At 45.5% G+C, this 17981-nt stretch overlaps 1 pseudogene; it reads right to left on the bottom strand.

Annotated features, from left to right (window-relative positions):
- Positions 1 to 345: 345 nt before the first annotated feature.
- On the bottom strand, positions 346 to 463 carry LOC126210298 (5S ribosomal RNA; annotated as a pseudogene).
- Between the last annotated feature and the right edge of the window lie 17518 nt (positions 464 to 17981).

Raw genomic sequence — 17981 nt, 5'->3', positions numbered from 1 at the left:
AAAGTAAGTTTCGTCATTGCTTTTGAAAGAGGAATTGGTACTCCACGTGACACAAACAAATGCCGTATGAGTGGGGGAGGAGGGAGATTAGTGTATAATGTCCCATCGACAACGAGGTCATTAGCGACCGAGCAGAAGCTCGGATTAGGGAAGAATGCACTCCGTCTTCAGGCCACAAGTGGCCTACCGTGACCATCCGACCGCCGTGTCATCCTCAGTGGAGGATGCGGATAGGAGGGGCGTGGGGTTAGCACATCGCTCTCCCGGTCGTTATGATGGTATTCTTGACCGAAGCCGCTGCTATTCGGTCGAGTAGCATCACGAGGCTGAGTGCACCCCGAGAAATGGCAACAGCGCATGGCGGCCTGGATGGTCACCCATCCAAGTGCCGACCACGCCCGACAGCGCTTAACTTCGGTGATCTCACGGGAACCGGTGTATCCACTGCGGCAAGGCCGTTGCCCCGGATTAGGGAAGAATGGCGGAAGGAAATAGACCGTGTCCTTTCAAAGGAACTAGTCCGGCACTGACCTGAAGCCATTTACGGAAATCACGGAAAGCCTGGATCAGGATGGCCGGAAGCGGGTTTGAACCGTCCCATATGCGGCTCCGGTATGATAAGGCTGTTAGGTTGATTTTTGGGAGGAGACCAAACAGCGAGGTTATCGGTCTCATCTTAGGGATGGATGGGGTAGGAAGTCGGCAATGCCCTTTCAAAGGAACCATCTCGGCATTTGCCCGAACCGGCTTAGGGAAGCCGGCAGGTGTAGCCGAGCGGTTTTAGGCGCTTCAGTCTGGAATCTCGCGACCGCTACGGTCGCAGGTTCGAATCCTGCCTCGGACATGGATGTGTGTGATGTCCTTAGGTTGGTTAGGCTTAAGTAGTTCTAAGTTCTAGGGGACTGATGACCTCAGATGTTAAGTCCCATTGTGCTCAGAGCCATTTTTTTGACTTAGGGAAATCACAGAAAACCTAAATCAGGATGCGAGTCTAGTGTGCAAATCACTGCACCACCTCGCTCGGTCTAGCGTGATACGGAAATGTAACTCATTCAGGAAGGAAGTGGCTTACACGGTGCTTGTCCGACCGATTATTGAGTATTGTTCATCTGTCTGGGATCCCTACCAGATACGAGTGACAGAAGAGGTAGAGAAGATCTAACGAAGAGCGGCACGTTTCGTTACGGGATCGTTTAGTTGGGACGACTGCGTCACGGAGATGTTCAACAAGTTCCAGTAGCAGATGTTACAAGAGAGGCGTTATGCATCAATGCATCATGGAGAGATTTACTATTGACATATCGACAGAGTACTTTCTCGGAAGAGTCGGACAACATATTACTACAACCAACCAACCAACCAACCCCCCCCCCCCCCTCCCCGCCCACGTCCTCCTCCATATGTTTCGTGTATTGACCATGAGGAGAAAATTCGAGAAATTAGAGAAGTAAAGCTGTGAGGACGGGGTGTGAGTCGTGCTTGGGTAGCTCAGTTGCTAGAGCACTTGCCCGCGAAAGGCAAAGGTCACGAGTTCGAGTCTCGGTCCGGCACACAGTTTTAATCTGCCAGGAAGTTTCAGAGAAGTTATTGTTTGGTTTGTGATCATACAAGTACAGAAACACAGTATAATGTTTAACTAGTAGAACTGTAGTCAACAAAACCCATTTCTGTTATCTCTTGCGTCTTTTTACCAGAGAATAACGATATTAAATTCAAGAAAAATAGTGTCACAGTGCTGTTTCTTACACTACTCTCTACTCAGAATAAGATGTTGCAAATTTTACTGGAGCTGTTCAAACTAATCTCGGGTTTGCAGCCGGTCGTCGTTCAATACTTCGTACGATATTTCAACTGGGCACCTGCCAGTCATCTTCAGGTGAGCCGTCGCAGACTGGCGAAAACGTCCTCCGTTCTGCAGTATAAAGCGTACTGTAACTATTCTGCGCATGCGTCGAAAACTTGATAGATGAACCACACTGCCCGCCGGCAGCGCCCTTGGTGGTGGAATAGCGGAACTCAGTCGCCCTCTGCGTTGCTCTTTGCCACGGCCGTCGACGCACTCTGTCGTCTTCGATTTGAGAAAATCGTGGAGATGATGGGATTCCATGCACTGTCCAGCTGGTAGCCGCTGTCACGGTTTAACAGATTTTCCGCCACTCGTATTTTAAAATTCACAAATTTACTGGAGCTTCCTGCACGATTACAGAAAAAAGCGGCAACATCAACAACAGGTCTTCGTGAAACTGAAGTAATACACATGCCTAGTCTTTCGCCGGCCAGAGTTGCCGTGCGGTTCTAGGCGCTACAGTCTGGAGCCGAGCGACCGCTACGGTCGCAGGTTCGAATCCTGCCTCGGGCATGGATGTGTGTGATGTCCTTAGGTTAGTTAGGTTTAATCGGTTCTAAGTTCTAGACGACTGATGACCTCAGAAGTTAAGTCGCATAGTGCTCAGAGCCATTTGAACCATTTGAACCTAGTCTTTCAGATGAAGTACGGCATGCCGTCCATCAGTTGCGGTGTTTTCTCCTTTGTATTTTCTGTGTGAGTGTAAGAATTTGTAACATTCATTGGAGATCATAGAGCATTCGCAGATCTTACACGCCTGGATTAACATCTTTAAAATAAGAGAAGTCTATTAGTAAGCATTGGAATTACGTGGAATGCTATAACTGTGCAAATCTTGCAGAACAAAGGCCTTACTCTTGCTCTATTTCCTTCATTTCTCTGTAACTGCAAAATCTCCGTCTCAGCTCGAGAAGATGTGCCCATTCACCAATCACTTGTCTCCTATGTCTTCAAACCATTCCATACTATACGGAGAAGACCTCGACTGCCAGCCGGTGTGGCCGAGCGGTTCTAGGCGCTTCAGTTTGGAACCGCGAGACCGCTACGGTCGCAGGTTCGAATCCTGCCTCGGGCATGGATGTGTGTGATGTCCTTAGGTTAGTTAGGTTTAAGTAGTTCTAAGTTCTAGGGGACTGATGACCTCAGAAGTTAAGTCCCATAGTGCTCAGAGCCATTTGAACCATTTTTGAAGACCTCGACTGCTGACGCTTGGAACTCCAAACGGAAACATTGGTTCGCACACAGATCACGCGCCCTCTAGTAAAGAATGTCTGAAACATTTTTTCCATGATCTGACGCTTGATACAAGGCTAGGGACAAACAACAGAGTACCGGGAGTACAATAACAATGAAAACACGTTTTGTGGAAAAATGCACTTAGAACGTTGACAATTCCATTATTCATCTGAGGATTTCTTAGAATTCGAACTGCAACTGGTAAATCGGATGTGTCTCGTGAGCCCCTTCATGGGTTGGTAATGCGATAATCCGACGAAATGGCAGAACGCACAGCCGTCGGCAGCGGCGTTGCCGGTGAGGGCGGGGTGGCGGCAGCGTCTAGCACAGAGGCGGCTGCGTGCCGCGTGCTGCGTGCTTCCGGGCGGTCCCCGAAGAATAGGCGCGGGCCGGCGGACGGCCGCATTAGGCGCGCAGACAAAGCCGCGCAGCGCGGCGCGGCGCGGAGAGGCCGCCGGATAATCGGAAGCAACGGGGTGCGCGGCGCGCCGACCGCAATAAACCAGCCTTTGCGGGCGACCACCCGCGCTCCAGGCCTGCCAACTCTCCGCGCAGCCGCACCGAACGAGGCTGAGTTATTTCTACACGAGGAACGCCGTGCCCTTGCTCTGAAAAGCACTGCGCGTTTCCACTATCGCCAATATCCTCGTAAAAAAACACAAAACTTCATTTCCATCGTCACCATCGGTCTCCCGGCGCTTCTCCCATTGCTCGAAGCAGGGCTGGAAGTCTGCTGGCTGAATCGTAAAAGTACAAAACCGCAGAACAGTTTCTGCGCCAGTCACTTGTTTATTTTGCCACTACGAATTTCAATGGTTCACACCATCACCTTCAGGTGGAGAACTGACGTCCCACTCTGCAGTGCTCTCTGCTATGACTCACTGATCTCCCTGAAGCAAGTGCTTCTTTCTGTCTCATGGGAGCAAGTGTACACTGACTTTTACACTCTGAAAGGGAAAACATTTGACCGCGTCTGGCAAGATGCCTAATCTATAAGATAGATCAAATAGGGCGCCCAGTTTACCTAATATGGATCATTGGCTCCTTTCTTACAGGACATCCCTTCTTCGTAAGGGCCGGAAACAAGTCCAGCCAGAGACGGCTGATTGTTGTTGTGGTCTTCAGTCCTGAGACTGGTTTGATGCAGCTCTCCATGCTACTCTATCCAGTGCAAGCTTCTTCATCTCCCAGTACCTACTGCAACCTACATCCTTCTGAATCTGCTTAGTGTATTGATCTCTTGGTCTCCCTCTACGATTTTTACCCTCCACGCTGCCCTCCAATGCTAAATTTGTGATCCCTTGATGCCTCAAAACATGTCCTACCAACCGATCCCTTCTTCTAGTCAAGTTGTGCCACAAACTTCTCTTCTCTCGAATCCTATTCAATACCTCCTCATTAGTTACGTGATCTACCCACCTTATCTTCAGCATTCTTCTGTAGCACCACATTTCGAAAGCTCCTATTCTCTTCTTGTCCAAACTAGTTATCGTTCATGTCTCACTTCCATACATGGCTACACTCCATACAAATACTTTCAGAAACGACTTCCTGACACCTAAATCTATACTCGATGTTAACAAATTTCTCTTCTTGAGAAACGCTTTCCTTGCCATTGCCAGTCTACATTTTATATCCTCTCTACTTCGACCATCATCGGTTATTTTACTCCCTAAATAGTAAAACTCCTTTACTACTTTAAGTGTCTCATTTCCTAATCTAATTCCCTCAGCATCACCCGACTTAATTTGACTACATTCCATTATCCTCGTTTTGCTTTTGTTGATGTTCATCTTATATCCTCCTTTCAAGACACTGTCCATTCTGTTCAACTGCTCTTCCAAGTCCTTTGCTGTCTCTGACAGAATTACAATGTCATCGGCGAACCTCAAAGTTTTTACTTCTTCTCCATGAATTTTAATACCTACTCCGAATTTTTCTTTTGTTTCCTTTACTGCTTGCTCAATATACAGATTGAATAACATCGGGGAGAGGCTACAACCCTGTCTCACTCCTTTCCCAACCACTGCTTCCCTTTCATTCCCCTCGACTCTTATAACTGCCATCTGGTTTCTGTACAAATTGTAAATAGCCTTTCGCTCCCTGTATTTTACCCCTGCCACCTTCAGAATTTGAAAGAGAGTATTCCAGTCAACATTGTCAAAAGCTTTCTCTAAGTCTACAAATGCTAGAAACGTAGGTTTGCCTTTTCTTAATCTTTCTTCCAAGATAAGTCGTAAGGTCAGTATTGCCTCACGTGTTCCAACATTCCTACGGAATCCAAACTGATCTTCCCCGAGGTCAGCTTCTACCAGTTTTTCCATTCGTCTGTAAAGAATTCGCGTTAGTATTTTGCAGCTGTGACTTATTAAACTGATAGTTCGGTAATTTTCACATCTGTCAACACCTGCTTTCTTTGGGATTGGAATTATTATATTCTTCTTGAAGTCTGAGGGTATTTCGCCTGTCTCATACATCGTGCTCACCAGATGGTAGAGTTTTCTCATGACTGGCTCTCCCGAGGCCATCAGTAGTTCTAGTGGAATGTTGTCTACTCCCGGGGCCTTGTTTCGACTCAGGTCTTTCAGTGCTCTGTCAAACTCTTCACGCAGTATCTTATCTCCCATTTCGTCTTCATCTACATCCTCTTCCATTTCCATGATATTGTCCTCAAGTACATCTCCGTTGTATAAACCCTCTATATACTCCTTCGACCTTTCTACCTTCCCTTCTTTGCTTAGAACTGGGTTTCCATCTGAGCTCTTGATATTCATACAAGTGGTTCTCTTCTCTCCAAAGGTCTCTTTAATTTTCCTGTAGGCAGTATCTATCTTACCCCTAGTGAGACAAGCCTCTACATCCTTACATTTGTCCTCTAGCCATCCCTGCTTAGCCATTTTGCACTTTCTGTCGATCTCATTTTTGAGACGTTTGTATTCCTTTTTGCCTGCTTCATTTACTGCATTTTTATATTTTCTCCTTTCATCAATTAAATTCAATATTTCTTCTGTTACCCAAGGATTTCTATTAGCCCTCGTCTTTTTACCTACTTGATCGTCTGCTGCCTTCACCACTTCATCCCTCAGAGCTACCCATTCTTCTTCTACTGTATTTCTTTCCCCCATTCCTGTCAATTGTTCCCTTATGCTCTCCCTGAAACTCTCTACAACCTCTGGTTCTTTCAGTTTATCCAGGTCCCATCTCCTTAAATTCCCACCTTTTTGCAGTTTCTTCAGTTTCAATCTGCAGTTCATAACCAATAGATTGTGGTCAGAATCCACATCTGCCCCAGGAAATGTCTTACAATTTAAAACCTGGTTCCTAAATCTCTGTCTTACCATTATATAATCTATCTGAAACCTGTCAGTATCTCCTGGCTTCTTCCATGTACACAGCCTCCTTTCATGATTCTTGAACCAAGTGTTAGCTATGATTAAGTTATGCTCTGTGCAAAATTCTACAAGGCGGCTTCCTCTTTCATTCCTTCCCCCCAATCCATATTCACCTACTATGTTTCCTTCTCTCCCTTTTCCTACTGACGAATTCCAGTCACCCATGACTATTAAATTTTCGTCTCCCTTCACTATCTGAATAATTTCTTTTATTTCCTCATACATTTCATCAATTTCTTCATCATCTGCAGAGCTAGTTGGCATATAAACTTGTACTACTGTAGTAGGCATGGGCTTTGTGTCTATCTTGGCCACAATAATGCGTTCACTATGCTGTTTGTAGTAGCTAACCAGCACTCCTATTTTTTTATTCATTATTAAACCTACTCCTGCATTACCCCTATTTGATTTTGTATTTATAACCCTGTAATCACCTGACCAAAAGTCTTGTTCCTCCTGCCACCGAACTTCACTAATTCCCACTATATCTAACTTTAACCTATCCATTTCCCTTTTTAAATTTTCTAACCTACCTGCCCGATTAAGTGATCTGACATTCCACGCTCCGATCCGTAGAACGCCAGTTTTCTTTCTCCTGATAACGACGTCCTCTAAAGTAGTCCCCGCCCGGAGATGGGAATGGGGGACTATTTTACCTCCGGAATATTTTACCCAAGAGGACGCCATCATCATTTAATCATACAGTAGAGCTGCATGTCCTCGGGAAAAATTACGGCTGTAGTTTCCCCTTGCTTTCAGCCGTTCGCAGTACCAGCACAGCAAGGCCGTTTTGGTTAATGTTACAAGGCCAGATCAGTCAATCATCCAGACTGTTGCCCCTGCAACTACTGAAAAGGCTGCTGCCCCTCTTCAGGAACCACATGTTTGTCTGGCCTCTCAACAGATACCCCTCCGTTGTGGTTGCACCTACGGTACGGCCATCTGTATCGCTGAGGCACGCAAGCCTCCCCACCAACGGCAAGGTCCATGGTTCATGGGGGGCTGATTGCAGTAGGAATCCCACAGGGCTCGGTTTTAGGTCTCGTTCTTTATATCATATTCACGAATGACATTCCTAGGCACATCGGCGAGGGAGAGCTGTTATTTTCTGCAGCCTTGGATACTTCTTTCATTTTTCTCATGGCAGAAAGCTAATTTAAAAATGAGAATTAAGGGTACTGCGAACGCCATACGCGAACGTTTTTAAGGTTGAGTATCCGGATACATGAAACGTTGCCTCATCGAAGAAATAAATCTTTTCCAAAAAGTCATTACGTCAGTCTTCCCTATCATATTCACTGCACGCTATTGGCTCTGAGGTTTGTCCGTAGGCTTTAATGCCTGAGCATCTACACCTCGTAGGGATATAGCCGCAAGTTCTTATGCGAGACATTGTGCACTGTTGATCGATTCATTTCCAAACTCTCTGACCGCCGTACGCACAGATTTTGTCGGACTCCTTGCAAACTGCTGCCGTACCTTGTCCTCGTTGCCGTCTGAAATAGTTGGTCGAGCCGCCCCCTTTTTTGTGGAGAACACCACCTGTTACCATTGATGACGTATGCCAAACCCTAGTAGTTGGTCGGCACGGTGGTTGCCTTCCATACCAACTTGGAAAGTTTCTTTGCACTTGGGTGTCGGACGTCACTAGTATGAACCAGTCTACACTCTGAGATTTCTCCTGTGTTGTCTACATTTTACCAGGTTTTCAAGTTCAATTCTGCGACATAACTGTGTCACCTGGAAAGTAAGAAAACTCTGAGTTATCTTATCACATGTTGAAAATCATTTGGTACTATCTAGTATAGTTTAAATTCTTAAGTTTTAAAGATAATTTATGTATGCTCTGTATATTTACCCACAGACAATCGGTGAGGGTAAAGCGACCACCTTCGTGTAACGATTAAAACTCATAGTTAAAGATAGGTTTCGTGGAGACATGTAACCTATGTAATTGCACTCTGATGTAAGCTTCCACACAGACACGACGGGTTTGCTAGACCGACTCCATAGATCTGAAGATGGTCCAGAGAGATTAAAACACGGAAGATGATGTAACTGCTTTGAAAGAAGTTTACGGCAGAAAAATTTTGTGTTTTGCAAAAAGGCAAATATCTGCTAACAAATTACTGTTCATGAAGTAGAGAAATGCAACAAGCAGCTGGTCTGTAACTGCGACTGCTAACCAGGAAAGTGCCGGCCGCTATGGCCGAGCGGTTCTAGGCGTTTCGGTCGGGAACCGCGCTGCTGCTACGCTCGCAGGTTTGAATCCTGCCTCGGGCATGGATGTGTGTGACGTCCTTAGGTTAGTAAGGTTTAAGTAGTTCTAAGTCTAGGGGACTGATGACCTCTGATGTTAAGTCCCATAGTGCTTGGAGCCGTTTGAATTTTTTTCTTAACAAGGGAAGTGTGTTGACTTTAACAGGAATTCGATGCTCCAGTTGTATTTAGAAACTTTACGTATCAGTTTGAGTAGGATGGCGAAAGCTTTCGATAGTGTAACTCTTAGTCCGCCCACAATCGAACTTTAAAAATACACATGAGGTTACTCAACAAAATGCATGAAGTAATATGCAAAATCACAGAATGCAGATTTGGCAAAAGCAATATTTGACCAATCCTCAGCATCACATATTTGAGCTGCAAAATCAAATGCTACTTGAATCACATTTTAGAATTCAGCAACATATGCAGCAGATTGCCAGGAATACTGAAGCACAGGCTGATAAACTGGAGCAGACAGCTGGTTATGCATAGTAGAATGCTATTCCAATGTGAAAATTCCATTTCCTAGTTTAATGTCGCAGTCACTGTAAAGAGTCTTTACAGAGTCCGCTATTACATTGTCGAAAGAAATATACATCCAAAGGCTGTACGTATTTTGTTGATTTTGGCGGAATGTTCATGCATGTCTTTAGCCGCAAGTGAATGTTTTACTGTCTTTGTGTCCTTGAGAATACTCCAAGAATCACGAAGTAATATACACTTAATGTTACTTGTGACATTGCCATAAAGACATCTACGAAGTAGGATTGTAAATGATCTTTTGACATTTTACCACTTGCATTAGCCTCCAGATGCATGGCTAGTGGAAGATTGTCTTCAATAGCCTTTTTATCTTTGGCGCCGAAAGTTTCTTTTCCTGGACATAAGTATACAGATTTTTTGTTAGGTGTCTACTCATCAAAGTTCAACATCTATTGAATAACTATGAGTTGTCAAAATCTTAAACATGGCTGCGGATCAGCAACTGTATAAGTCTCACGAGGTTGAAAAAATCAGACAACCAGTTGCAAAACAAAAGTTTATTAGCCAATAAACCTTTGTTTTGCAACTGGTTGACTGATTCTTTTTTCAACCTCTTCGCCATGGGTTGTATTGTGTGCAGACTGGACAAAGATAGCTGTTCATTTTGCCCATTTTAGATAGTGTTGCACCAAAAGTTACAATTAAATCCATTTGATCAGTGGTGCAAATGCAATCTCACTGTATCTGGAAACTTGCAATTTTCTGATTTAGTGCTTCGACGAAGTGAGCTCCAGACTGGCAAATATTTAATCTTTCTGTCCATCTCCGACTGGCATGAAGGCAGTGTTACGTGTATGGGACATTCTGTATTCTTTCTTGAGACGTGCTATGAAAGGTGCAGAACAGTTGAACTTCATTTGCCCAACTGCTCTTGCTTTTTGCAGTGCGCAAAACGTCAGGTGCCAGCAATAGACATATTTTCCTTCATTCGTTGCTATGTCAAATTGGTATGGTCTGTATTCTTTTATCTGCAGTTCTTTGATTGCCATGTTTCCTCGAAATGGATGTTCATTACGTCATTTTTCCTCCAAACAATCAAATTTTAATTTGATGGTTGAAGTGCTTTTGGTAGGTGGATATCTCTTCAGTAGCGAGCTGTAGGTCCCAGCTTTACGTGGAGGTGTATGATAATCATCATAACGTGAAATTTAAAATTTTCGAGACGAATCAAATGTTCGAAGAGATTTCGGGATTGCACCAAACTAAGTTTACGACGACCGGCTGCAATCCCGAAATTTCTTCGAACTATCATCATAAATACGTTAAAGAGGTTCTTCTGAAAACTGTGTTCAAATGCTAATAGTATTGGATTTGTTTTTTGGTGAAGGTTCATAATCGCCAGAACTCTTAACTTCTGTTACGCCACTGTTACTAGCACCACATTCTTGAACTCTGTTAATCGCGTAATGTTGTGTAACTTCTGTCCATTATAACATCAAATAATATTCATTGTTTTTGAATAGTCAGATCCACCAAAAACATTGATAAATTGTCACCACGCTGTCCTACACCGTCTTTCGTTGGATAACGTCGTCTAAATTTGTATTCCACGATATTTAAAACGTTCCTAAGATTAATGGTTTCGGTCATTCTTGCTGTATATGTATGACAATACTCAGATATGCATACCAGACACTTCAATTACTTATGTGGATATCCATATATCTATATAAGTATATCCATATAAATATATCGTTCTGGCAATACCGCTCATGACCTTCTTCTTCTGTGCGGATGCACACAATTCCCCGAACTCTTACGAGACTTGGTAAGAATGTCTTCCACGAGTAATGAGTATGTTGTGGTGGGACACTACGAATGTACTGTGTGGACATACAGGGTGAGAATGTGGGTCTCGCGGTAGGCGTGCGCGAGATAGTCCCTGCAGTCGCGCTATCCTCTGTGTCCTCGGTGGCTCAGATGGATAGAGCGTCTGCCATGTAAGCAGGAGATCCCGGGTTCGAGTACCAGTCGGGGCACACATTTTCACCTGTCCCAGTTGATATATATCAACGCCCGTCAACAGCTGAAGGTATTAATATAATTCTAACCTCAATTACTTGCCGTAGTAACTGACTGACTGGAGCGTTAACTCCTCCTTCTCCTCCTCCTTCCAAAACTGCAAGTGCTGTTCTGTACAAACCAACAGCAACATCATCACACACCGTCGCAGGCGTTGTTACAATTCTGAGACGGATCTGTGTACAAATGTTTAAATACAAATTCCGGCTCTAGCTGAGAGACGTCCCTTGTAAGATTCTCCTCGTCTTGTCTCAGCTCCGTCTGTCTAAAATGTGCTGGAACTATTTCGGCTAGTATTCGTGTCAATTACTGTCGTACATTTTGCGCGGTGTCGGGACACCTTTAGGTACTCCGTAACGTGCGATCTGTTGGCTCCCTCTCTCTCTGAGTTTCGCGGCAGCTGCAGAAAGCTGTACTTTCTCCCGGTGGCCGGGTTTTACTGCACTGTGCTAATGAGGCCCTGCTCCCCGGCCCTCCATTAATAAGTCAGTTGGCCGCCCCAGTATTTCAAGGCGCACGCGTGTGCGTGACGCGGCGACGCCCCCACGCAGTTGCTGCGCGCCGGACGAATATTTGATTTGGCCACTTCAAAAGCGGGCAGCCCCCTGCAAAAAGCGGTGGCGCTAAGGGCTCTGCAAAAACAATATCTCTCCTTCCTCGGCTCCCGCTTTTACGATTCTCTATCTGCCCTTCCCGTTCTCAGCATATTTCGCCTCTCCAACTTCTCCCCCTGCATACCTTCCCGGCCCATCTTTCCGTTCTCACCACTTTCTCTCTCCCTCACTCTCCTTCATCACTCTTCCAGAATTATTATGTTTTAGTTCATTGATTCATCTTGGCTCCGACATACAACATGTGCGCTGTAAGTAAACTGTGATTGCTGCGATGTTGCCGGCCGGAGCGGCCGAGCGGTTCTGGGCGCTTCAGTCTGGAACCGCGGGACCGCTACGGTCGCAGGTTCGAATCTTGCCTCGGGCACGGATGTGTGTGATGTCCATAGGTTAGTTAGGTTTAAGTAGTTCTAAGTTCTAGGGTATGATGACCTCAGAAGTTAAGTCCCATAGTGCTCAGAGCCATTTGAACCATTTTTTTGCTGCGATGTTCTCCTTCCTATCAGCAGTACGTCCTTTGTCCACAGAATAAGTTGCACGTATAAATACTGTCGGATCACGTTGTTATATCTACGCGAGCTAACAGCAAGTTGAACTTACGAAGCAGAACGGCACAGGAAAAGAGAGCAGTCCTCTCGAAATTATACGAATAGCAAAGAGCAACCTACTAATACCAAACATACGTCTTAATTTCAGGAAGAAATTTTTGAGAATTTACGTGTGGAGGACAGCATTGCGTGGCAATGAGAATGGACTGTGTAAAAACGAGCGAGGTGGCGCTATGGTTAGCACACTGAACTCGCTTCAAGCAAATGCCGGGATGGTTACTCTGAAAGGGTACGGCGGATTTCCTCCTGCATTCTTCTCTTAACCGAGCTTGTGCTCTGCCTCTAATGACCTCGTTGTCGACGGGAAAATTTGGAAATTTGTGGTAAGTTCCTCTGGGACCAAACTGCTCAATTCATCGGTCCCTAGGCTTACACGCTACTTAATCTAACTCAAAGCGACTTAAGCTACGAACAACACACACACTCATGCCCGAGGAACGTCCGATGGGTAGAGCCGCGCGAATCGCGGCAAGGCACCCTAGACCACGCGGCTGTCACCGCGCCATTAGTTACTAATCTCCTCCCCGTCCTCTGGACAGAAGAGAAGAGAAGCTTGTGAGCTGTCGTGCTACAGAAGAATGTTGAAAATTAGGTAGACTGATAAGATGAACAATGAGGAGAGTATGTGGAGAATTGGCGAGGAAAGGAATATATGGAAACACTGACAACAAGAAGGGTCAGGATGATAAGGCATCTGTTAAGACATCATGGAATGACTTCCATGACACTAGAGGGAGGTGTAGAGCGTAAAAGCTGTAGAAGAAGACAGAGGTTGGAATACATCCAGCAAAGAACTGACGTTGCAAGTGCTGCTCTGAGGTGACAATAATTCGTGGCGGGCCTCATCAACCCAGTCAGAAAACTGATGGCTACAAAAAAAAAAGAAAATAAAAAATCGGCCTCAGCCTGGGAAAGAAATTTTCGGGAAATTTGTCTCTAGAGCACAGTATGCACGGAAGTGAAATATGGGCTGATAGAACAGGAAAAGAAAAGAATCTATGCTTTTGAGAAGGAGTGGTACGATGTATGGTCTGATAAGAAAGAGGGAGACTGTCCATAGATTCGGCAATGAATGGCGAGGAGAGGTAACTAGAAGGGGCCTTAGTGCGTTTTTAAGAAAACAGGGATTAACTTCCATTATATTAGAGCTGCTGAATGCAAAAACTGCAGGAGTAGATAGATACTGGAATACATCCAACAAATAAGCGAGAGCACTGCGTGTAAGCACTTCTTTGTGATGAAGAGATTTACACACGGGAGTAAATTGTCGTGGGTGGTTGGCCGATTTCGAATTGGACTAGCCTTTTATTTCGAATTGGACTAGCCTTTTATTTCTAAGAATAAATTGTCACTGGGCATACGTGTTTGTAATTCACTCTTTTCTAAAGAAGAAGAAAGATTAGCTCCAGTTTGGGTCAAAGATACATTTATAAGAAGGTGGCACTGACAGATTTTTATTCTAAGATTATTTTATGTGGTGTCACCGCTAGACACCACACTTGCTAGGTGGTAACTTAAATCGGCCGCGGTCCTGTAGTACATGTCGGACCCGCGTGTCGCCACTATGTAATCGCAAACCTAGCGCCACCACATGGCAGGTCACAAGACACGGACTTGACCTCGCCCCAGTTGTACGGACGACATAGCTTGCGACTAGACCTACCAAGTATTCCTCTCAATTGCCGAGAGACAGATTAAATAGCCTTCAGCTAGTCCATCGCTACTACCTAGCAAGGCGCCATGTGTATCATTGCTAATTGCTTACTACTATGCAAGAGATGTATTTCAACAAGAACAAGACTACATTAAAGTTAAGTATATTAAAATCTCTCTTCTTTTCTTTATAGTTTTCATCCAGTCTCCTGTTTCAGAATTTACGCCCGTCTGCGTTAGTTTCGCGTGCACCTAGCCACTCATTGTGTCGAGACCTTAGGGAATCGACACAACATTTTATGTCGATTTATTCCCACGGCCATACTTCCATAATTACTTTTAGAGTAGAATAGACGTTTCGGAGATAGATGCAGTTGTAATTGCTTGAATTCGTCCAAAGTACGTTTATTGCCCAAGGGAGTAAAGAGTAGGTACTAAAACTAGGTATCCCGTACGGGCCAAGATAATGATTTGCTGTTAATTTGCTAATTTGTATGCTACTTTAAAATTCCAACTGGTCTGTTATATTTAGCAGTTTCATTTCTCACCAGTGTGTAAATGTGAAAAATTAACCAACTGACAAGTACCGTTGGTAAAAAAATATTTCTCACATTATATTTTTCGCTGTACGAGATGTAAAGCAAGCTCTTTGGTGCAAAATAGTAACTAAATTTCAAAAAATAGCTTTGAATTTGTAGTTTTTGTGCTACTTTTGAAAGTAACTATGGCATACCTTTGGCATGATTTGAAAAAAAAAGGAAACAACTTACTTTTCGTGTTTCAGAGACAACTGTAACCATCCAGAAAGAGTGGAGTCTAGATTAAAAAGTGTGGAACACCCTCATACAGATGATGCGGAATTCTTCTGTGATTTACTTCGACTAATTGTATGTTCTCGTTAAGTAGGATCTAAATCAAACACGTGCTCACCCTGACTCATTTTGTGAAGGACAAGTCATCTAATCGACAGACCAAGTATTCTAGAAAACCATATTAATGTTTGTCGTTTTCGTGTTCGATCCATTATCTTCTCAGTCATTTTTATAGTGAACATTAAGGACGCTGAGTACAGTTTGCGTAGAGAGGACAAAAGAAAAGGCACTGAACCTAAATAAACCACGAACTGCCTTAAACGAGGGGAAAAAAAGACGAAGTTTTGACGTTACACTCCAATTGACTACGTCCCGCCAAATGCGCCTTTGGTGTGAAAGCTTGAGCTACGGGCGTACTTCAGTTTTCGTGCTCTTTCCCGGAATTGCTGGAGGGGAGGTAATCTGCCAGCTCACTCTCGGTAATTACAGTGTCTCACGGGAAAATCTCCCCGGAATTCCTTGCCCCGGCGGCGTAATGCACGCTCTTTAGTTTAGGGACCCCCCCATTCTTCTTTATATGTACAGCGATATTACATTAGCAAACAAAGAACAAACGCTGAGTGTGTCATTGTATACTGCCGGCCTGATACTGAAATCCCTTTTGTTCCGCCGCGCCGTCGCGCCGTGATGTAATCAAAATACGTTGCCAGTATTGTGTATTGTCTTACGCGCGGCGCGGCGTGCCAGGCCGGTGTTTTCGCTGCGCCGTGCCGTGCCCTCCTTTATTCGTTTCCCTTTTTTATGGCTCTGTTTGGAAGGGCAGGGCGCGCGCCGTGCCGGCAGAAGGGAAATAACAACAACGGCTGCGGAGTTAGACCAGCGCCCACGCGCGCGGGTGCAAAATATCACCACCCGCGCGCCAGACTAATGGCTTCTCGCGACCAGCAGGGCACGCACGCCCTCCAAAGCCACCATATTAGCAAGCGCCTAAAACCGGCAGTGTACCCATTTGGGTCTAGCCTTCTTTGGTACCGCCTTTGTTGCGCACAGCAACTGCTACTTCAGTCATTCTGACCGAAGAAAATTTTCCCGCCAATGATATCACAACAAAGTCGTTAGAAATACGGGGGTCGTTCAATAGGTGATGACTTTCCTTTCTCATCGTATATTTATTCTTAAGCCATAGGATTTCGTGAAAATATCAGTCAACATTCCTGTTACGTGTACTGTTTTTCTACGTAAATTAAATGCATTCACAATTGCGAATGTGGACAACCGTCAGCTGCAGAATTTAATGACGACAATGAAAAGTTGTGCAGGATGGGACTCGAATCCGGATTTTCTTCCTACCGCGAATTGCCCCCTGTCTTCGGCTATCCGTGCACGACTCACAGCTGTAGCCACCGCAGCGCCTTTTCCTTCGGACATGCATATGTTTCCAAATCAATTTCGCAACGTAATTCGGAATGACACAGGCTCAGAAATGTCGTATTTTTCTACATTGTGTGTATTGTGTATTGAACTGGGGACCTAGAAACGACGGAGAGGCTTCGTACCGCCATAGTCCTCAGTGGTTCACAACCCCACAACACCACGCACCTCACCGCCGCCCCTCACCGAGCCCAGTGTTATTCTGCAGTTCGGCCCCTAGTGGTTGCCCCCGGGAACGTCTCATACCACAGGAGTGTAACACCAGATGTAAGCGTGGTAGAGTAATTATGGCGGACGCATACGTGGAGACAGTGTTTGCGCAACGATCGCCGACGTAGTGTAACTGAGGCGGAATAAGGCGAACCAGCTTGCATTCGCCGAGTCAGATGGAAAACCTCCTTAAAAACCATCCACAGGCTGGCTGGCACACCGGACCTCGACACTAATCCGCCTGGCGGATTTTTGTTTTGTTTTGTTTTGTTCATTGTTGATCGTTGTGTAGGGTTCGCTGCGGACGTCACATGACATCCGTTCAAGTTCGTTTGTTTATCCTTCCACTCAGTTTTATATTACAGAGGCCAAACAGCTCTGACCGAACACGCTGAGCTACCGTTCCGGCGTCGGATTCGTGCCGGTGACCGGCACGCGTTCCCGCTCGCGAAGCAGCGCGTTAGACCGCGCGGCTAGCCGGGCGGACCATTTCTCTACATAGTCTCCACTGCGTCCTACGGCCCTACGCCAGAGTTGCAGAAAGGCTCTTGTTGTATACTCGAGCTATGTTTGCATTGCATGAGCTAGGTTCTCATCATTACGTTTGAAGTGTGTACCCGTCAGGTTAGCCGTACGCGTTAAAGCGTCGCTTCAGGGTCGGGGAGGTGCGCCAGCCCCGGATCCAATCCGCCCGGAGGATTAATGACGAAGATCAGTATGCCTGCCAGCCTGGATGCGGTTTTTTAGGCAGTTTCCCACATGCCACTAGGTGAATACCGGGTCGCTCAGTCACATGAATCGCAAACATTTACAAAACTTTCACTCACTTGCCCATGAATAACACTACATGCAGACAGTTCGGGTACACACATTACATCCCAGGAAGAAGGGGGGGAAGAGGGAGGAGGGTGATATGGATGAGGGGGGAGGGGTGAATGGAGGAGGGAGTGGGAGTGGCGAAAGGAGGATTCAAATGGCTCTGAGCACTATGGGACTGAGGTCATCAGTCCCCTAGAACTTTGAGCTACTTAAACCTAACTAACTTAAGGACATCACACACATCCATGCCCGAGGCAGGATTCGAACCTACGACCGAAGCAGTCGCGCGGTTCCGGACTGAAGCGCCTAGAACCGCTCCGTCACCTCGGCCGGGGCGAAAGGAGGGGTACCCTTTAAACTGATCATGCCCAATTCGCACCAGAAACTGACGCTGATCATCTTCAAAGTGTGTCCCGCTCAGAGAATCCTTAAGCGGCGCAAGCAGATACATACCAATGGGCCGCATCTCCATAACGTGGATGAGGCAACAATATTCAACTCAATTTGGCGAAGTTTCCCACGCTTCTTAAACC

The sequence above is a fragment of the Schistocerca nitens genome, chromosome 1 (assembly GCF_023898315.1).
Source record: "Schistocerca nitens isolate TAMUIC-IGC-003100 chromosome 1, iqSchNite1.1, whole genome shotgun sequence".
NCBI classification, from domain to species: domain Eukaryota; kingdom Metazoa; phylum Arthropoda; class Insecta; order Orthoptera; family Acrididae; genus Schistocerca; species Schistocerca nitens.
The sequence above is the reverse complement of the archived record's forward strand: the minus strand, read 5'-3'. Positions and strand labels throughout refer to the sequence as shown.